Source organism: Hippopotamus amphibius, chromosome 9, assembly GCF_030028045.1.
Source record: "Hippopotamus amphibius kiboko isolate mHipAmp2 chromosome 9, mHipAmp2.hap2, whole genome shotgun sequence".
NCBI classification, from domain to species: domain Eukaryota; kingdom Metazoa; phylum Chordata; class Mammalia; order Artiodactyla; family Hippopotamidae; genus Hippopotamus; species Hippopotamus amphibius.
In genome coordinates, this window is record NC_080194.1 from 97955450 (window position 1) to 97978799 (window position 23350).

Sequence of the window (23350 nt, forward strand, 5' to 3'; positions counted from 1 at the left end):
ACTGCTAAATAAAAGGGGCCAAAAATATGGATGCAATGATGGTAAAAATCTAACAAGATTATAAAAGAAAATAAAAAGCGAACAACATAATCACACAATCAGTATCAAACAAACTGACCACCAAAAGAGAACACATCATGTGTCAAGGATGTTCTATACATAGCAAAAAGGTATCCCAGGTCCAGCATTAGATTTTCAAATCCCTTCCTGACACATTTTTACTTTTCATTTATTATGCTTTTGGAAAAGAATGCCAGGGCTTGACATTTTCTCTCTGCCACCTTTCTCCCATCTGGTGCCTCTTTCTTCCACTCTCCCACCAACTGAGTTCTGCTGACATTACCCTGTATTAGTCCTGATCACACTTCACTTGGCTGATTGTAATACTTGTCAAGGTAATCACCATAGCTCTGGGATCTCCCAATTCCAATCCAAAGCAATCTTTCTAAAGGAGAACTGTCATGTCATTGCTCTATTTAAAAGTCCTCAATAGCACTTCCATGTTTATAGCATTAATTAAGCCCATATTACTTCTTGTGGTCTACTGAGTATACAGAACCTCCATAATATATAGTTTTAACCCATCTTTTATGACCTTACTACCTCCTCCCATTACTATATCCTCTTACTATCCACCCTTCCCTTCCTTCCCCATGTGTTCTCCATATAACCTCAAAATTTTCAAATTCTGTACCTTAGCTCATGCTAAGGTACAGAATTACCTTCATCTGAAACGTATCTCTCCCTACTCTAAATTCTCTTCCACCCTTGAAGGCAGCACAAAGGAGTAATAGATTTTTAGGAATAGCAGCATATTTTAATTAATAAAATCAGCATAGGAATGGATCAGAGCAAATATATGCAAAATCAATTTAAGGACTACCAAATAAGTAATACTTTACTGAAATAGAGACAGAATGCAGGCAAAATGGTAGTTTGTCAGCAAGGGCAGCAGCAATCTAAGAGTTATCAAAGGTATCAGTCAGAGGAACCAGATCCTTTCAATACCCCTTCAAGTTCCAACCCAAATGCCATCTTATTAAAAAAAAATCCTGAGGGTTGGCAGGGTGGGGAATGAATTGGGAGATTGGGATACCAAATTGTACACTCTAAATAAATGCAGTTTATTGTAAAAAAAAAAAAAAAATCCTGCCTTGCTCTTTAAGTTTTGTCATTGTTATAGGAATAGGTCTCATTTATTCCAATAGACTGGAAAGCAGAAAACCACATCTTATTCAATTTGTAGTCCACAACACCCAGAACAGTGACTTCTAAGTAATAGATGTTCAATAATTATTTGCATAAATTTATTCTTAGGCTATTGGAGAACAAAAGGGACACTGAGGTTTCCTTTTCTATCTTCAGGTTAAAATAATAAAGCAAAGACCTTTTACAGGTTCCTACTTCTCCCTCAAAGCGAATTTGAGTTAGCTAAGTGTCTTGTTTAAAGTATAAACACAATGAAAATGTGTGATGATATTATAATAAGGGACAAATAGAAGTTTTTAAGAAAAGTTAAACAAAAAAATTGAATGGGAATTGAATTGGGCAACTAGCTTACTAGCAACTCAAGTCAGAGTTTCACAGCATAATTACTTATTTTACTTAGAATGCCAAAATCATTTACAGTAAAGATCATATATTATGTGTAAGGAATAACGCAAAACAAAGTTTCAGATCAGACACTTAATGTTAACATTCATTTCAGAACCAAATTGTATTGGTTATTTTGCATTATAAATAACTTGTCCGTTTCTTTCCATTAATGAGTTTCACTATTCCCTACAAAGAGATAAAAACTGGTGATAACTAGTATGTCAGTTACACTCATAGAGTGGTAAAATAGAAATTGGTGAGTTATACACATGGAGAATGGGAAACAAACTTGCTTGAAGTCATATGATAACCAGGACAAAGTATCCTTATGTTAAGGTTTATTAGCATTTGACTATACTGAACAAAATTATCTGTACAGGAATACACTGAGGATGCGAAACTTTCTTGGTAAATTGAAAAATAACACATTCTCTATTAAATAACTCAAATATTAATAACAGAGAAATGGTTAAAAGCAATATAAGTATGTTTTTGGCTATCTTGGTCCACAGAAGTGCAATCTTAGTTCAAAATGGCAATCCACCCACGCTAGAGAGTCAATACTCTCAATTCCTCAACTAACATTTACGTAGTATTTACAATATGCTGTGGGCTAAGCACTCCACCAGCTACTGAAAATACAAACATAAATAGGAAACATTTGTGCCTCAAAGGAGTTTGGTTTAGTAGCGGAGACAGATCTAGAGGCATATAATTAGAAAATGGCAAATATAGCATTGAGAGCTATGCATAGGCCATTATGGGACCACAGAGAAGGGACCTCTACCTAACCTACCTGGCATAAGGGAGTCAGGAGAGGCTTTTCACACCATTGTTCTTTCAATAACATCTATCACCACTGTCACGATCATCATCAAAAGTCTCTGTATACACAGCCGAAAAAGTAAGTAGCAGATTCCTCACACAGATTTTAAGCAATAGCTAATATAAAAAATAGAAAAAAAATCACTGATATCTATTGACCTATATATAGAAGTTTAAGATGTCAGATTTTACTGGTAGATAAGGTGACCAAAGGAACAAGAAAAAAGATTTAATTTTAAATATTTAACTTTAATTTTAAAAATCTTTAAAACTCCTGTCCCTCATATAGTATTTATTATATATGATAAATATATATGTTTATATATGAAGGATCTGCTGATAGATCTAATAAATTCTTTGCTACATTGCAGAATAATGTTTTAAATATTCTGATTCTGATTAACTTTTCTCTCAAAGGAATTTGCATTCTGAAATTAGATTTCATACTCATAATTATCTTCTAAAGATCTTCATCTGTAGTGAAAAACAGAACCAGTCCTTACCTGGGAAGGGAAATTTCACCTCACACAAAATATAAAGCCATATTCTCCATGAAGCTTTTGCACTACGTTCCTCTAAAACTGTGAAGCTGATGGGTGCACAGATTCTTAATAAGACACAACAGATGGACATGCGTAGTGAAACGGTTAAGACTGAGGAGAAGCAGTAGTTGATGACAAGCAGAAAAATGTACAATTCTCACTCACATGTAGGTGTGGGGAACTAATTTAAAAGCTATTTGAGATGCCTGTTCTAGACTTGTAAAACAATACATTAAAAAGTTATTTTATACTGATTAAAAACAGCACAATATTAAAGAATTTACATTTCATTTCAATTGGGTTTTTATATAGACAGAATTATAAACAGAGTACCAAGTGACAAAATTACACAACTAACTCAAGAAATAAGTAGAAAGAGGTAGGTAAATAGTACCTATTTTGGCTAAACAATCTGACAATGGCCAACTACTCTTTCAATAATAACGACTAAAACCTTGGAGCATTCTATGTTGCAAAGAGTACACACCTGCAGATAGGAGACCATACAAGAATCAGAGATTTCAACAAACAAATGAAATGTTTAGCGGAGAAAAGGAAACCAGCTACTCTAACGCTGACATCTATGTGTTTCTTTTTTTCCCCATAAGGATTCACTCCATTATTGGAGCTTCTCTAAGACTTTTTTCTCTCTATTAAATGTGTTTAAGTTGCACTGAAAAACACTGAAATAACACAGCAGAAATTCCTTTAAGAGGAAATAAGAAGATCATTGTTATGGAGCAAAAAATATTTACTAACATATACTTTATCACAATCATATTTTACTCAAGCAATTTCTATTTCTGCTTTTCCCACAGTTCTTTTCTCCCCCAACAGTTTCTTGATTCAAAGCCTTAACAATGGAACACATCTTATAATTGACTATAGAATTCTAATATACACGTGCAGGTACCAAAGAACGCCTAATCAATAAAATGGAATAAAGCAAAGTGAAATCAGAAAGGCATTCAATCTACACAGACAGATAACCTATAAATTGCAAATAACAGGGAAGGGGAGGAAAGACAGCACTGAGAAGAGAAAAGACAACTCGCATCACAGAAACCTCCCAGCTTGCCCCACAGTGATGCTAAAATTACTGGTGGAACATTTTGGTACTGGCTCTGAAACTGGATTGAATCTACTTTCTGATACGATTCTTTGGCATAAATCTGCATCCTGTTCCTACAACTGACCATTCCTCATTAAATTCTTAGAAAGCCTCTATGCAAGGCAATATGTACATTCATGTCTGTGTGTAATCTGAAATCCATTCTGTGAAGAAGACAAGCCTTCATTAAACCAGAGTTAGAAGCCTCTCTCTAAAAATGTCAATTCCCTTTCCTCCTGCTCTTCTATTCGAATTGTCTCTTCCTTCTCCTGCTGTTGGAATAATTCTTCTAGTGCACAGGAAGGACAGAACAAGGGCTGAGGATCAAGTTATGGGCATTTCTGAGCTAAGGAGGAAGAATGAGAAGCTGCTTTCTTCATTCTATGGTACTCAGGATGATTCCAGAAATGACAACATTCAAATTCAAGTCTAAAGTTATTTTTATAATGTGTACTGTGATTGAAGGATCTCCAACTTGGGAATTCCCTGCTGGTACAGTGGTTAAGACTCCAAGCTCCCAATGCAAGGGGTCTGGGTTTGATCCCTGGTCAGGGAACTAGATCCCACATGCATGCTGCAACTAAGAGATCGCATGCCACAACTAAGGAGCAGGTGAGCCACAACGAAGGAGCCTGCCTGCCACAACTAAGACCCAGTGCAATCAAAAAAATAAATAAAATATTTAAAAAAAGATCTCCAACTAAATTTTTCAGAATTGAAGTATCGACGTATTTTCTTATTACCTCTACTGTTGGATGGTCTCCTATCTGTCCTGCTCTTGGGGTGACCCTTCTGGTGGAGGGGAAAGGTAGCTGCTCCCATGGCTGAGGATCAAGTTACCAAGCCCTCTATCAGTACTGCTGAGCAGGAGGGAAGACAGACTACCGTGTCTTCCTGGAAATTTTCTTCTTAGCGCATCTGGAAAGACTCAGGATTCAAGGTTGAGTTAAACTTCAATAGCTGGTTCATGGAAGCCAAGTCACAGCTTGAAGCTCCTCCTTGGATTTGTGGGTCTAGACAGGGAGGTGACGCTCAAGGCTCTCAAATTTCTAAAAGTTGGCCCAGAAAGGATTCTGGCCCACTTTGGGCCTTTCAAAAGTTCTAAAAGAAAAAAAGGGAGACAATCTGACATTTATTAGGGATCTGTATGTACTGGGAATTAGGCTAAGAGATGGGGACACAACAGCAAATAAAACAGAATATCTAGTCTCCAGAACAGTTTAATGAAGGAAACAGCTGAAGCAGAATGTCTCTGCATTATGATACAGGTGTGAGTGAGCAAGGTGTTCATGGAGCAGAAAAAGTTGGCACCCAATTCTGTTCAGTCTACTGGGAACTTCCTTCTTTTCTAAAGCACTGTCCTAACCTTTAATTTAGATTTCAAAGTCCTCTAAGTCCTCTATATCACAAGCTGTGTTCTCCAATATTACAAATATTGCCAGTCCATATGGAACTTATTCACACTTCCATGACTTCATATGTATTATTCCTAATGTCAGAAATATCCTTCATCCTCCTACCCATCAGTCCTTATTATCTGCATACTCAAACTATGTAGCAATGTAGTGCAGTACAGTGGTTCTCACATGTTAGTGTTCCTAAGAATCACATTGGGAAGCACTGGTAAAAATGCAGAGCCCTTGGGACTTCCTAGATGGCACAGTGGTTAAGAATCCACTTGCCAATGCAGGGAACACGGGTTCAATCCCTGGTCCGGGAAGATCCCACATGCCGCAGAGCAACTAAGCCCATGCACCACAACTACTGAGCCTGAGCTCTAGAGCTTGTGAGCCACAACTACTGAGCCCGCATGCCACATCTACTGAAGCCCGAGCGTCTAGTGCTGGTGCTCCCCAACAAGAGAAGCCACCGCAATGAGGAGCCCACATACCACAATGAAGAGTAGCCGCAGTTCTCTGCAACCCGAGAAAGTCCGTGTGCAGCAATGAAGACCCAACACAATCAATAAATAAATTTATATAAAAAAAAATGCAGAGCCCCGGATCCCATACCCAAGAAATCTGATTAGGCAGGTCAGGTATAGGACCTAGAAATCTTTTTATATAGTTAGCCAATATAATTTTTATATATTGTATATAAATTATATACAATATTAAGATTATATATAATTTTGATGCCTGTTGTCTACAAAACGTACTTGAGAAACACTGTTATAATGGTTAAAAACATGAGTATTTTTAGTCAAGACACATCTGGGTTTGAATCCTGCCCTTTCCACTTATTAACTATGTACCATGGGCAAGTTGAATTTTACCACGGAGTCTCCCTTTCTTCACCTGTATGAGCATAATGATAACACATCCACCTGTGTGAGGTTTAAATGAGAGAGGGGTACGAAGCAGTGAGCAGAGTGTCTGGCACATGGTAATGATCCAATACATGCCAAATATTGTTATTAGCATTATTAACCATAATTTAAAAACTAGCTTTTCTAATTAAGACCATCTGAATCTGGTTGCTTCTTGTCTCTCCAAGCATGTACATTAATTAGATGCCCTATTGCATGAATTCAAGTTCCTCTCCTTCATGTCTAAGTGGTCCATGTTTTTCACGACAATTTGTTTAAAACTGAAGTGGTGAGCCCAAGGCCGCCCACAGCCCCAAGATGATATTAATGACACACAGTCTATCGGCAGGATTCTTGGCAAAACTGCAAACGAGGTGATTTGGTTTTGGTGTTCTATTAATTTCTGTCATTTTTCCTCTCCCTCCATTCCCATCCCCACCCCCACCCCACATATGTGTGACCCATGTGACTATAAAGTGTTTAAAAGTCAGAAGTGATGAATAGTTCCCTAGCCACCAATTTCCTATAGATTTAGTGTATCCAACTGCGAGATTTAAAATCATGTGTTTTCTGTGTGAACTTAGGATTTGATTACATTGTTTTTACATATAAAAAACAGTCATATATTTATACATATGTTATTCTATATATACATATTTTTATACATATATACACTTACATACATGTATATATATAAATAATATTTATTTGTTTTATTACTGTATGTTTTTCAGTGTATACTCAATAAATTTGGCAGATTTTTAAAGAAATGGTATGTCTAGATGCATCATCTTTAATCACAAAGTTATATGGGATACATATTTGTATAAAGAGCTGATATTGGCTCCTTAATACAGCTAATAATTACTCTTATGTAGTATTTACATAATGCTTTCGGAGTAGCAAATTACTTCCATTAAAATTATCAGCCCACCAGATGCTACAGAGCCTTCAGAGTTATCCTGGCCAGAGTAATATATTTGCCATTGACAAAGCCAAAAATCACAATTTATTATACTGAAGCAAATTGATTGAACTGAAGTGCCTGCCATACTGTAGGTGTTCCCTGTACATCTGTTGAATGAATGAACGAATGTACAAATAGTTACCTTTATACATATCTACTGGACCAAAAAGAAGTAAGCACATTATTTTATCTTAAAACAAAAACAAAAACAAAACCACTAAAACCAAAAACAAGCAAGTTTCCCATTAGAGCTCAGTTAACGCCTAATTCCTACAGATCACTACATTAACTCAAATTTAAATTACCTTTATTTAATTTTACTTTAGTGAATTAAAAACCAATCCTTCTTGCATATGATATGTGAAATATTAAGCATTTCAGCGAAGAATATGTAGCTTGAGGCAACTTAACGATATTATATATCTAGAGCTCAGAAGTGCTCTTAACAAAAGACTTCTGAGGTCCAATAAAAGCAGTAAAAATCAATTTCATTTTCATATATAACATCAAAGGTAGAAAACACAACTTTTCCTCTATGCTGAAACTTGTAATGAAACAGTACTATTTCTAGCAAATGCATGCCTACTGAAACCAGCCATATTATTAGGTAAACATAAAAGTAGAGCTCACTTTGGTTTTAGCTCTACTGAACACAACAACCTTTCTTTAAGCTTTTATTTTTACTTTCACTTACTTTATATGATTTTATGAAAAGTATCTTTCCAATTTTAAACATAAAATAACTTGGGGAAAAACAAGCAACACGGTCAATTCAAAGAATGTATATTTTGCCAGCTGAATTACTGGAGGTCTGAAGAGAAAAATAGAAAAGGTTGAGAATGATTATTTAAGAAGGTCAACAAATGCTTACAATATTTTTAGATACTGATGCCTAGCCTTAACTTTCCCCAAACTAATAATTATGCCAAGGATTTTATATCTCTACTAAAGCATTATATCATTATACTTTCTGTAACAGGTGCAAATAAGTATTTTAAAGATAATAAGCAAGAAGCATTTCTGCTGCTTTTTAGGGGAATGCTGTTTTCATAAGAGCTTTTTCTTTCTGACTTTCAATACAGAAGTCAGAATTCTTCTTCCAAAGTCTTAAAGAATAGTAAGTCGAAAATATAACTACTGATGACTGAAGTCATGTGTTTCTATAAAGATCAGAGATTTTTCTTCTACTTGTTCACAAAGTTCATAACAGAGATAGTTGAACTAAGTCATGAGTTGAAATTTAGTTGCTCAGAAAAGCAAAAGAAAAGGATAATTAACTGCTAAAGCTAAGATTTAAAATATACCTAAATTAAGGATATTAAGCAATCTTTTAGCTGGTTAGCATATTGACATAAAGTTTATACATCTACTAATCCAATGTTTTATGAAGGAAGAATCTACAAAATCACAGCCAAGCGATAAAGCTTTCAGAGCTAATGAACTATTTATAGTCAATGTCAAGAAGGTACTACTGTGTTTGCATATGCCTTGAATATGTGTTTATTAGTAAACCATTAAATAATATTTTTTCTGCCTCTCTTCATCCCCTAATCCACTTCTGGATGTGTACAGGCTTATGAGTGCTCCTAGAACAGTTAAAATTTGTTTTAAAAATCAAATACCTACTCTGGAGAAAAGGTCTTGTCAGCTATGAAAAAGTGATGTTGAAACAGTACTAGCAGTATCTTCCTTCTGCACTCCCAGCACCACCACCACCAGTGCCATTACAGGGACTCCCACACCATAGCAAAAGCAGATGTAAGTGTCAGAACTACATCCACATTGTTCTTATCATTTATAAAATACTCTCATATATATTATATTGCTTAATCCTCATGAAGGATTCACTCCTTGTTAGAGTATCTCAACAAGCAAGTATTACCAGACCCAAGTAAATGATATAACTTCTTAAGTATATAACAGAGCTAGGATAATTACATGGGTCTCCTGGTATCTAGTTAAGTGACTTTGCCACTGTAGTATTATACACTTTAAGTATTCAAATACCTTCACTTGGTTACCTGTGGTTATCTTGGTAGATAAGATGTTACCTGATCTGGGGGGAAAATGTGCTACATACTTGCAATGAGAATATATTATTTTAGAACAGAGTGGTCACCAGCTAAAGTGTATACTATATGATTAACAGATTCAAAGTCAGAGTATAGACAGATACATGGAGTATGTGCAAGGATCAACAAAATACTGTACTCACAGATGGAGAGACAAATGCGCAGGAAAAAAAAAAAGGAAACTATGCGACACTCCCCTAACCAGCTGCAGCATGCTGAATTATAATAGGCGCTAGAACACTCGAACTGACAAGCTACATAACGTATCAATTATAAAATATCTGTAGCCTGACAGAATTTAGGGAAGAGTAAAAAGTATATATTCTGCTGACTAACAATTCAAGAATACAAACATTGACTGGGAGACCATAATTGATAAACAAGACATATATTCTAGCAATTGGATATATCTGTCACAGCCTCCCATCTAGTTGTACCTTCTCCAAAAGATCTACACTCTAAAACGTCTTCTGAGGTTAACTGCAGAGCTGTCTCATGTTTTTCCAAACAAAAATATACTTTTTTTTCCTGACAGTAAAAGCTGTGCATACTCACTGTGAAAAAACTTCAAACACAGAAACCTACAAAGTATAAATGAAAGTTCCTCATAATCCCACATTTACAGCTCAATTCAAATTTTCTAAACTTTGCCCTATGTCTTGAAAATATGTATGTATAATGAACTATATGTATTACATATAAATGTATTTGTTATATAAATATGTCATATCAATATGAAACATACACAAATTGCTTTAAATAGTGTTCAATAGTGATATATTTGGAAACCCACAAGCAAGCATACCACACATACTATTCTGCAATTTGCTTTTTTTAACCTCTTGACAATTTATCTCTTAACTTTACAGATTACCTAATTCCAAGGGTAATTCTTTCATAGCCACATTTGATTCAGAAAGAGAAACTGAATTCACTAAATGATACAAACAGAATAAACCACTTTTAAGATTCTAGACTTATTTTTACCTATAAATCCTAAAGAAAGTAAAAGTGCTTCATTACACAAAAGGAATATTTTCACTAACTGTACCTAATATATAGTTTTGACTAACTATATTTGGTATAATTTACTATTCAAATCAAAAAATCTGACTGATGAAGATTTAATCTGTCATGTCTGGAAGGCAATCTGTAACAAAAGCTTGTAGGCATTTAAAGAAATAATTAAGAATATATTCAAAGATTTAGTTTCAAGGATGTTCATGGTAATGTTTTTTTATGAAAGTAGAAAAAAATCTGTGTCTACATACAAAGAATTGGTTAAATACATTACATCATGTTTAACTGATGGACTACTACAAAGTGACTTAAAATAATTTTACAGGAATATATTGAATTGAAAATATTCTCACAAGATATTAGGGGGGTAGATAGGTATAGTTATATTTCTTGGAAAGTTACATATACACCTATCATATTATCTAGCTATTCCATTCCTTGGTATTTAACCAAGAGATTTCTACATGGGTATCTGCAGCAATTTTATTTGCAAGAGGCAGAAATTGGAAACAACCCAAATCCATCAATAGGTGAATGAATGAACAAACTGTGGCATACCCCGAGAAGGGAGTACAACTCAGCATTAAAAGGAATGAACTACTGATACGTGCAACAACAGGGATGAATCTCAAAATAATTATGCTGAGTGAAAGAGGTCAGACAAAGGTGAGAGAGAGAGAGAGACAGACTGTGTGTGTATGTGTGTGTATACATGATTCCATTTATATCAATTCTAGAAGGCTAATCTATAGTGACAGAAAGAGAATCAGTGGTTGCCTGGTGGTAGGGAGTTAGGAGGAAGAACAGGTGAGAGGGAAGGATTACCAAGGGATATGAGGAAACTGTGGGGGGTGGGGGACCCATTCGTTATCGTGATTGTGGTGATGGTTTCATGGGTTAATACATATGCCCAGATTTTTCCAGTTGAACAGTCTAAATGTACAATTTACTGTATGTCAATTATACGTTAATAAAGCTGTCAACACGAACACACAAACTATACTTATGCTATCATCCCATTGCTTTGTTTGAAATCTAAAACACAAAATGGAAAAGTGCTTAAAATATGTAGTTTAATGAATTATTATAGATATCTACATGAGTACCACTAAGGTCAAGCAATGGAACATTTCCAGCACGCCGGAAGCACCTCCCCCACACATGCCCCTTTCTAATCACAACTTCCTCCTTCTCCCTAGAGGTAAACCTATCCTGACTTTTATGACAATCACCTATTCTTTAAAAAAATGTTATTTTACTATCTCAGTATGTATCTTCAATCAATATAGCTTAGCTTTTACATATTTTGGGGTTTTATATAACTAGAATGTGTTCTTTTGTGTCTGTTTTCTTTCTCACAACATGTTTTTAAGAATCATTCATTGAGTGTAGTACATTGGTTTTTATCACTGTAGAGTATTCTGTTGTATGAATATACTACAATGTATTTATCTATCCTACTGTTGCTTCCAGTTTGGGAGTATTAAAACAATATGGTTGGGACTTCCTTGGTGGCACAGTGGTTAAGAATCTGTCTGCCAATGCAGGGCACACAGGTTCAATCTTTTTTTTTTTTTTTTTTAATTTATTTATTTATTATTTTTTGGGGGGGTTAGGTTCAATCTTTGGTCTGGGAAGATCCTACATGTCGTGGAGCAACTAAGCCCCTGCACCACAACTGCTGAGCCTGCGCTCTAGAGTCCGTGAGCCACAACTACTGAGCCCACATGCTGCAACTACTGAAGCCTGCGCACCTAGAGCCCGTGCACCGCAACGAAGAGTAGCCCCTGCTGGCCACAAACAGAGAAAGCCTACGTGCAGCAACGAAGACCCAATGCAGCCAATAAATAAATAACAAAATAAATAAACCATTATAAAAAAAACCCCAAAACAATACTGTTATGATAAGAAGGAAACGTTATGAAAGAATGATACTATTCTTTTAGGTGTATTCTGGTTTATATGTACATGAAATAGAATGAAATCTCTGCCCCAACGTTCACAGCAGCACTATTTACAATAGCCAAGGCATGAAAGCAACGTAAGTACCCATCAACAGACGACTGGATTAAGAAGATGTGGCATACATACATACACACACACACACAAACACACATATATTTATACATACACAAAATGGAATGTTAGCCATAAAAACAGCAAAATACTGCCATTTGCAGCAATGTGGATGGGCCAAGAGAATATCGTGTTTAGTGAAATAAGTCAGACAAATACTATATGATATCACTTATATGTGGAATCTAAAAAAGTAACACAAATGAATGTATACGCAAATAGAGACTCACAGATAGAGAAAACGAACTTGTGGTAACCCAAGGGGAGAGGTAAGGGGTGAGGGACAAGTTAGGGGTATGGGATTAACCCATATATTTTATATATAAAATAGACAAGCAACAAGGATATATATCTTGTAATAATCTATAATGAAATATAATCTGCAAAAATACTGGATCACAATGCTGTACACCTGAAACTAACACAATATTATAAATCAACTATACTTCAATTAAAAAGAAAAGAACCCTCCCAAAAAAGAAATTTCTGGGTCATAGGGTATATTTATTTTTTACTTTAATTTAGACATTACCAAGAGTATATGAGAGTTCCTGTAGCTCCAGATCCATGTATTATTTTCATAGCACTTACTGCTATCTGAAAATTTCTTGTTCACTTCTCCTTGTTTAATATGCATCTTCCCCCAGGGTAGAGTGTAACCTCCAGAAGAGCAGGGACTTGGCCTGTCTTGTCCACTGCTCTATTCCCAGTACCTGGAACTATGACTGGAACAGCACTCGACATACAACAGGGGTTGAACAAATATATGTTGAATTACTAAATGAACAAGTGAAAATTCTGGCCTATTAGTAATTTCAGCTTGGGCTAAACAGGACAACTGGCCTTGCTCAGTGACTCATGTTATGTACTAAAAATACTAATATGTTATGTAATAAAAAATGGATAAATATAACAACATGATTCTAATTATTGAAAACTATGTGTATATACAGAGAATAAAAATTGAAGGAAACAAACCAAAACTTAGGAATATTTGTCTTGGGTCTTTTTCTCTCTTCTCCCCTCCTCTACCTCTACCTTTTACATATTTTCCAAAATTTCTTCAATAAATGTATTATTCTTGCGAAAAAGGTAAACTTAAAAGAATGAACTACTGATACGTATAATAACAGTGATGACTCTCACAGACATAGGTTCAATAAAACAGGCAGACATAAAAGAGTATTATTCCATTTATCTGAAATTCAAAAACAGGCCAAACTAATCTATGGTGACAGAGGTCAAGCTAATGGTTACTCTGTGGGGACACTGACTGGGAGGGAATGTGAGGTATGTTCTAGGGTGATGGACATGTTTTATATCCTGTCCTAGGAGACGTTTACCTAAGAGGAACCATAGGCAGAAATTCATCAAGTTACAAACTTAAGATTTGTGCACTTTATTGTACATAAATTACACTTCTTTTTTTTTTTTTTTTTTGGCTGCGCTCTTCAGCTTGAGGGATCTTAGTTCCCTGACCAGGGATTGAACCCAGGCCCTGGCATTGAAAGCACCAAGTCCTAACCACTGGACCACCAGGGAATTCCCAATATACTTCAATTTAAAAAAAAGCAAAACATGTAAATGAAGAATGACTGGATAGGAACAAAAAAATGGAAATGGGTTTTACGTTTTTCTGATTTTCTGTAACCAGGTATTCCAATTAAAATAAATTTCTGTAACCATGTATTCCAATTGAAATAAATAACAGAGGTCCAGAAAGCTTCTAAGTATGTTAGTCAAGGAAGTAGTATTAGATTTGTAAATCAAAATCCTCATACCATGGAGAAGCAAAACCTTTCCACGACAGTTTCTGCGTCTTTTAGTTTTCTTTTTCTTCAGATTTCTTCATTTTTTTGCAGCATGAGAATATAAGTTCGGAAATAAACTAACAGGTGAATGTGTAGCAGAGCTTTTCTCATTCCAAACAAATCTGAATTTTCCAGAATAATGATAATAACACTGCCCTCAACAGCAGAAATCCTGAGAGCAGCCACCTGAAACGTAAGATACATGCCATGCGGCTAATTCGTTAGGGAAAATGTTTCCCTTTTTCTCAGTTCCTTGTGAGAAAATAGGATTTTCTACATTTGTTTGACACTGGCAGATGTTAAATATGTTGGTCTTACTATAATGCCAATTGGTGTGGTTTTTTCTTTTTTCTTTTTTGGTTCTCAAGGTACTGTCTACTTTTCATGAATCAGTAAAATCAATATTCAAAGATTATTAGTCTAATATCAAAAGGTTGTTATTGAAAAGTAAAATCTACTCATACATTTGTAATGATTGCCTGAACTACTCTAAACGTTAAAACGTAATATACCTTAAAACCAAAACAAGCCCTATGTTATTCATTCAACTACTGAGTGCCTATTATGTGTCAGACACTTTATTAGCTGCTGAGGATACAGAATATGAATAGATACTGATCCTGATCCTGACCTCAAGAAAATCAGAGTGGAGTAGAAGAAAGATACATAAACTGATAATGGTACTTTACAACAGACAAAACCATGAAAATATGAATGAATTAGTTCTGAATGGTGCACAGGATAGATTGGTAAGGGAAAGACTAGAGGCAAGAGAGCACTCGGAGTGCTAACCATGAACTGGAGGTGAGTTACTGAGAGACTCAGTAGGACGAAGGCAATAAGAATATAAAGAGTAGAGATGAAAAATATTTTAAAGAAAAAATCTGTAAGACTAGGCAACTAATAAGTAGACACTAACACAAAGAAGAAGGATGAATCAGAGATATTCACTGGTGATAAGAATGGTCAAACTGGTGACAGACTTTTGGATACAGGAAGAGCTTAATTTAGAAGAGAAGGCAACATGCTCAGTTTTGTAATTTATTCTCCAGATATCGAGGTAGAAAGTAAAGATCTGGAGGTCAGGCTAATGTAAAGACCCAAGTCAGAAAGTTGAGAATCATCTTCCTGGAGGTACTGAGGTCTTCAGAATAGAGGAGCTCACAGTGAGAGAATGTACAGAACGCCTTCTCTTAGGGAACGGGAAAATGAGACAGGTAGACAAGTCTTCAGCAGGAAAAGAAACCTGTCACAGAAAAGAATTTCCAAGAAAAAGAGAGTGCTTACTAGGTGTCAGATTGCTGCAGTGAAGACAAAGAATGAGGACTAAAAAGAAGCAGGTAGACTTGGCCATGCAGTCGGTCACTGATAAACCTTTCCCAGCTATACCATCACTGAGCTCCTCACCCTGCAAATTATCTCTGCCTGTTATGATTTTTTCCTGACTTTCCACAGAACTATTCTTGTACTTTCTAATAGCACTTATCAAATACCATATTCTTGCATATTTGTATCTTTAATTCTCTCTTTAGTACCCCCCCTCAAATATCTAGATAAGAAACCTGATAATTCTTTCTTTAATCAAGAGCCAAATAAATGCTCCACAATGGGATAGAGAAGCAAAGAGAAAATGTTATAATACATATTGTTTACTTTGCCAATAGTGAAGCTAGATAATTACTTTTTAAAAAATCCTGATATTTAATGAAAAGCAAATCTATTAAAAATGACTGAACACAGGACCAGGAGAGATTATTGTGCTTGCTTCAAGATGGCAGACTGAGAACTAGCCAGTTTTCCCCTCCTACATCAAATTCTGGAAATGACAGAAAATTAACTAGTCATTACCTGAGAACAAAAGGAACTGAAGAGCTAGAAGCTGGGAATATTCTGTGATTTACAACAGACTAAAGCAAATTAAAGAGAAAAATCAAGGGTAAGATCAATATGGATCTTCAAAGGTAATACAGCCCCAAAATGGCCACAGAACTATCAGTGTTCCAAACCCAAAGGTGGGATATAGGAACAGAAGAGAGTGGGTGCAGCCAACTCCAATCAGCCTGCATTCCTCCCATGCATAACACTCCTGGCTGTGACAGAGGGTATATAATCCCAGGAGGGAGTACTGTGTATAAGATCTTAGACAGGGCAGTGTCCTGGAAAGAAAAGGAAATGTTCATTACCAATAGATCAGCCACCAGGATATCCAGCACAGAGACATTTCTACTCTTTCCTTTACTCTCACTGAAAACTGAGTGAAAACTCCAATGGCTGGTTTAGCCCTCTTCCCAAGCAAGCTGCATAAAGAGGCAGAAGAGTCTAACAAGGAATTTCAATTATAAAAATATATATGCAATCAAAGGATGAGCAAATGCGTGAGGAATATAAGTCCCACTTAAGACAGAAAACAAGCTCAATTAACAAACACACCTAAAGAAAGAGTTAAAAATATAATTGGAATAGGATTTTAAAATAAATATGTTGACTTCCGCTTCTAGCCATAATATAGTAACAGGAACCAGATGTATTTAACACAACTAGAAAACTGGTCAAAGTATGTAAAACAACTGTGTTCAGACACTGGACAATAGGCAACATAGGTCTATGATTCCTAAGAGAAGGGAAACAAACACGGTGACGCCCGCAACCTCCAGACTGTCTGTGTGGAGGCACACTCTGAACTTCACAGCAGAGACAGAGGGCCCAAGCAGAGCATGGCTGTCTTGCAGAGTAGAGGAGACAGAGATGAGAATTCAGTAAGTCTCAGGCTTCTGGAAGATGTGGGGCTAAGTTCTGAAGTGGAGGGAGTGACGCAGGAAGGAAAAAAAAAGCTCACCAATCTGCATAGGGTTGCCATTCAGTCTTTGCTAAATTCTAAGATATATGTGTACAGGATGAAATTCTACAAGGTTGTGCAAGGAATGAGTAGGGTGCTGTGAGCTAAATAGCTCCCAGAGCTCACACAGGGCTGAGAATAATTTCAAATTTCCACCAGCCAAAGTGGAGAGTTCTCACTGATCATTCAAGGTACTCAAGTAGAGACCTTAGCAGTGAGACTAAGTTGTCTCCAGTGTGAAGGTTATACTCTAAAACCCACCCTCACAAAACCTGAAAGAATCAAAGAGAACTATAAGTAACTTAACTGCCTACCAAATGTCAACACTCTTTATAAAAAAGACGACAAAATCCAGAGACTTGACAGTGTAAAGTTCACTATGTCTGGCATCCAATAAAGAAAAGCGTTAGACATATCGAAAAGCAGGAAAATGTAACCTACAGCCAGGAGAAAAACAGACAATAGAAACAGACCCACAAATGATATAAATGATGGAATTATCAAACAATAACAATGAAAGGGTTATTTTAATTAAGTTCAAGTATTTAAAGGAAAATACAGTGATGAGAAATAAAGGAACATCTAGAGATAAGTATATATGTTTAATATCTTCCCAGACTTAAAGGAATAAATCACTTCTAAGAAAAAAAGAATAGGAAAGAAAAACTGTTGAAATACAAACCTCAATTGACTTGAGAAGCCTGAGGCCTCAGCAATGGAAAATACCTTGCATCAATACAATTGACCCAGACGAATTCCCCCCAAACTCAGGAACTCTGAAGGCTGGTGTGAGTGAAGCTGAAATAAGGGTGATCAGTTGAAGATGCGTTAAGAAGCAATTCAATCCTCAAATCTCATCTCTCATTCTATGTAATTGGGTGTGTGCCCTGACTTTTACTCCAGTAGAAATCTGGAGGCTTAGTCTCTTGAGAGACTAAAACAGAGGGTTCTTAAACTTAAGGACCCTAGACACAGCTGAGGACAGGGACACCACATTGAAAACAGGAGGCTTAAATAAACATATGCATACTGGATACTGACATGCCTCAGCCTTCCTTACCCATGAGGTAACCAGGCTTTTACCTTCTGTGTAGAAGACTGGAAGAATCTTCTCATGGGACTCTGTCAACTCAAGAGTCAAGATACAAACATTGGGTATCTCCAATAAAAGACACAGTCAGATCACTCCTACAGTAAAGCTCATAGCTGACAAACCCCATCCACTGGCTTAGTTTCCAGTCAGCTTCTTAGTTCCTCAGTCTTACCAGGAATTGACAATCAAATATGTTGAGTAATCATCTAAAAAAATCTCCTAACATAAAATATATAGACCAAAACATACACACCCACAGAAAAAAAATCAACTTGGAGGAAAAAAGGAGAAGAAAATATAACAAAATTATTGTTGTTCTCAGGGAGCTGAGATATGATAAAGTCAGCAAAAAAGAAATGGGTGTTCTTTTTAAAGGAACAATGAGAGAAAAATAAACTTACAGATATTAAAAATATGATAGCAAAAGAAGAGTTGGAAGAAAGCATTTATAAAATCCCCCAGAAAGCAGAGCAAAAAGACAAAAAATGGATGACAGGAGAATAAAAATGAAAAGAATATTTGAGGGCCAGTCCAGGAGGGTCAATATCTGAATAACAGTCACTGGTGAGACTGAGGAAAGAGAAAATTAGGGAAGGAAACCATCAGCTAAGTAATTCCAGGCACTTTCCTAGAACCAAAGTATATGAGTTTCCAGATTAAAAGGGCCCACCAATAGCCCAACAGCATGAAGCAAAACACCCACACCAAGGCATATCACATGAAATTTCAGAAGACTGGGGACAAAGAAAAGATCTTACAAGCTCACATACAGAAAACAATAATTCTAGGCAAAGCATCAGGAATTGGATCACTGAAAGCTTCTCAAAAGCAATCCTGGAACCTACAAGATAATGGAACAATGTCCTCATTACTCTGAAGGGAAAGTATTTCCAACATAAAATTCTATTCCAAGAAAAACTATTAAATATTATGGATGACATGCAAGATCTCAAGGCATGTAAGGTTTCAAAAAATTTACTCCTGTACACCGTCTTCAGGTTTCTGCTCAAATACATATCAGAGAGGCGTTCCTTGACCACCTTTCATAAAAGAACAAATCTTTATTCCCATCCTGGTTTTCCTATCCTCCTTACCCTCTCTGAAACACTGACATAGAACATTTTCTTTTAATCCTCCCAACCTAAAACACTCTCACTAAAATTTAAGTTCCAAGAGGGCAAGGACTATATGTCCATTGATATGGTCTGAGCACCTAGAAATGTGTCTGATACACAACATACACTCTAAACAATGTATTCATCTGACAGAAATAAAAAAATAATTTTTCAAAAGTAGACAATGCAGCAAAAGCACAATCAGACTATTCATGTATGAGGACAAAATGCAGGCATTTTCAGAAATATAAGGTCTCAGTGGTCTCTTTCAGGGACTTCTTTCTGAAAGCAGAAAGAATATTCTCCAAAAGGGGAAGAAAAGATCATTCCCTATGTGGACTATGGTTTCCCCATTTATCCTAAGTAAGAAATCTCTCTCTCACCACCTTAATCAGCAGATAAAATCTACCTCTGTTATCCCCTTTCACAAAGAAATAGCTTTCTCTGAATTAATTCAACTTTATTGAAATTCATAAATACAATTTGCTTAATAGAAATTTATGCCTAAAGAAACAGAAAACACAGACTGCCAAAAGCCTCACATTAATAGAATTTGGCGGGGTATGGTTATGGCCAAGATCAGAATAGCTGATGCTTCTCTCTCCCTTCACTGTAGCTTAGCTGCAGCTATAGCTGACAGACATGGGAGAAGCTCACTGCTCACAGAACAGAATGTCAGCTTTGAACCATAACTAAAGGCAAGCTGCCAATAATCAGCAGGAGATAGCTGAAATTAATACAGAAGTTAACAGGAAAACTGGACTGCTTTTCGGAAACTTGTCTATTCAATTAAGGCCTGTTACGCTTATATTTCCAAACAGATGAAGCTTAAAAACAATTTATTTAATCATCTCTGACAAATCCATTTCATTCATGAAATGTTCAGAAAACTGTTTCCTAAGATTTACAGACATCAGCTCTTCGGACCTGGAAAACTGACTGTGAACTCTTCCAGCGCAGCAGTCAAGCCACTCACTTCTTTTTCTCTTTTCTATCCCCCACACTAGTCACAGGACCAAGCACATAGTCCTTAATAAGCTCACACAACCCTCTCATTTCCAGAAGACACTGAGGTTCAGAAATGCTCTGTGGCTCACCCCAGGATGCTCATGTCAGGAGTTAGACCTCACACTAGCACACAGACCTCACTCGGGACTTTTCTTTCAATGTCTGACTGAATTTAAAAAAGGTGAGGGGAGACCAACAGCAACTTTTTGAATCATGAGTCATAACTGGCTCTTTCTTGCAATTAGTAATCGCTAAAAGTTACCTAGAAAAATTTCCAAGTAATCCAATTAGATAAGGTAACTATGTGACAAGCATCTAATAAAAATTCAAAAGGAAATATCCTAAATTTTATATCCAAGGACACAATAATTTCATCTGTGTGAACTCGACATTTGCATACTACTGAAGTACACACCAATTTAATATTTCTCTGCATTGACACCTACCATCCTCATGCACGTGAAAGCAACATTTGCCTACACATCTGCATAAGAGATTATGGTCAGTTAATTAAACTCATAAAACATGGGATGGGGATGTGATTGGGAAGGTAGACAGGGGCTACATTATTATATCAACTCTATGGGAACTTGATTTTATACACTGAAGGCAATGAGGAACAACGGAAATGTTTTAAGCTGAAAACTGACAATGATCAGATCTGCATTTTAGAAAGATCATTCTGACAGCAACATGGAAGATGGCTTAGAAAAGGGGTGAATCTGAAGCCAGAGAGACCTGAGGCTGCTGAGGTAATTAAAGTGAGAAATGATGACGGTCAAAAGTAAAGCACTGATGGAAGAAAGTGGAGAACTGAAGAGAGATTTAAGCACTACTGCACCTGGGACCCTGGTTAATAATTTTAAAACCCAAAGAATTAAAACTTAAGTTAGAGTCATACTGGTATTATAAAGTGAGTAAAACCTTCAAAGTTTATTTAAACTCATAATAAAAGGCAAATGAACAACTTTTCTAACGTTACCTTTATGTTGTTAAGATAGTAACCAAAGGCCACAAAAATTGTCACTTAGGTTCGCTGAGTAACCAAGTGTCTAAAGGTATTTTGGCTAAAACAAAGCCCCTTTTCAGTCACCAGAGCCAGCATCTTAATATGTTACCACTGAAAGGGAAAGACAGGAAATGAATCAATAAACCTCAGGCACATGCTTGGCCTGGAAAGACACAGAATATCAAGGAGCAGAAATCTGAAAACAAAGGCCCAGGGTAATTTAATTACCAGGCCGGAATCTGCTGACTGCCAGTTTAATTGTTTGAACAGTGCCCAAACTGTCTGACAAGGTGACCACCCTAAGATTTTGCACCATTTTCTGCATTTGACCACATGGACAAACATGAGAAATAGCTCTAAAGAATTTAAGAATCTTGAATAACTTTCGTTAATCACACCTATGATTCCAAAGGGAAATTTTAAAGAATCAAAACCTTATAAATAACTCTAGGCTCTTTTTAGCAAAATTCATTTGCCATTACATACTCCATGCTGCTAGATTAAGAAAATAATATCTTTCAGCGATGAGTACCAACGGCTATGTAAGAAATGGAAAAAACAAAAATTACTCAGATGAGATGTATATGCTCCTATTTATCATTATACTCCGAAAAGGTTATTTTAGGGAGGCATGGGAGTTGGAAGAAAGACTGTAACTGTAGGGTGGTAACTACCAATAAGTACTCAAAAACTGCTCAGTACACTAGAGGAAGCCAATTTTGTCCCTCGATTCAGTTAGTATTTCCTCATTCATGTTTATCTCCTGAAGAGTAGCCCAACAGAAAACTCCTTTCAAAATCTGAACAAAGAAGTACCTTCAGACTACTTCACCCGGCAGTGTTCTCCTGTTGGCTTCACCAAGCAAGTAAGGTGTATGAGGCCAAAGTAGACTATTACACCATTCATTCAACAGGTGTTTATAAAATGCTGTGTATTGTACTAAATCCTCAGCAGAAGCTTACAATCTAGTAGAGATGAAAAGATACACAAGAAGACCTTAAGTAACAAGGAGTACATAGACAAATTCTAAAGTGAGTTGTGCAGGAAAGAGAACTAAATGCTTTCAAATGAGGAAATCAATGTGGATAGAATTCATTGAGAAAGACTTTAATGAAGAGATGGAACTTCAACTGGGCCTTTAACAAGGCAAGACTTGAATATGTAGAGCACAAAGAGTGTTCTAGGACTCCAGATCAACAAGAGCACAGATTCAGAATCAGAAATTCACACGTTCTATTTTGAGAATCAAAATGCAGATCAGAATAGTTATGGGTTTTGTGGCCACTAGACTAGATTTGGTCATTAGATTTGGTAAGAAGTCCATTAGCCAGTTTCCAAAACACTGAAGACAGAGGCTCAAATGCTTCCTACTTCCATCAAAGATAAGGAGGGAATATGAGACCAAAGCAACTCAAGAAGCTCTATCAAGAACAGTTGTATACACCATCATGGACAAAACTGTTACATGCTTTGCCTGTCTCTAGTTTTAATGATTAATTATGATTATATCTTTCAAGATTCAATTGATTGGCATGCTTAAGGGGATGAAGGGAGGGCAGAGAATTCTTCAGGCAGAAGAAATAGTAATGTGTGATGTCACTGTGACACAAGAACCTTGTAAAGTTAAAAAAAACTTTAAGAAGGCATATAACCAGTTAGCATAGTGGAGTCATTCACAGCTCAGGCTCTGAAGTCAGACTACCGCGTCAAGCCTTGGTTAAGTCGCTTATTTGCTTGCATGCTCTGTGACTTGGGCAAATTGTTTAACCTGTTCCTCAGTTTCATCTACTGTAGAATGGAGATATTAGTATAGGACTTAGCACAGTGCCTAGCACTTGGCAAATGTTCAGGGGATGACAGTCTTTATTGCCACTGTTTTTAAGGCTCAGATGTGTAGAGTGTAATCGTCCTTGTTGGCCTTGTTATGGTTCCTGGACTGTATTCCCAAAACAATGGAAGCC

General features: G+C 36.3%; 1 protein-coding gene across 4 annotated transcripts in view; it reads right to left on the bottom strand.

The window, feature by feature from the left end:
* Window positions 1–23350, bottom strand: part of SIK2 (salt inducible kinase 2) — a 108891-nt gene that overhangs the window by 62919 nt on the left and 22622 nt on the right. The window contains exon 3 of one of the 4 annotated variants that reach the window (XM_057748410.1): window positions 14299–14514. The exons of the other annotated variants lie outside the window; for them this stretch is intronic. The gene's annotated coding sequence lies outside the window, so the exon portion shown is untranslated. The remainder of the gene's footprint in view (window positions 1–14298; window positions 14515–23350) is intronic. 4 annotated transcript variants of the gene reach the window in all.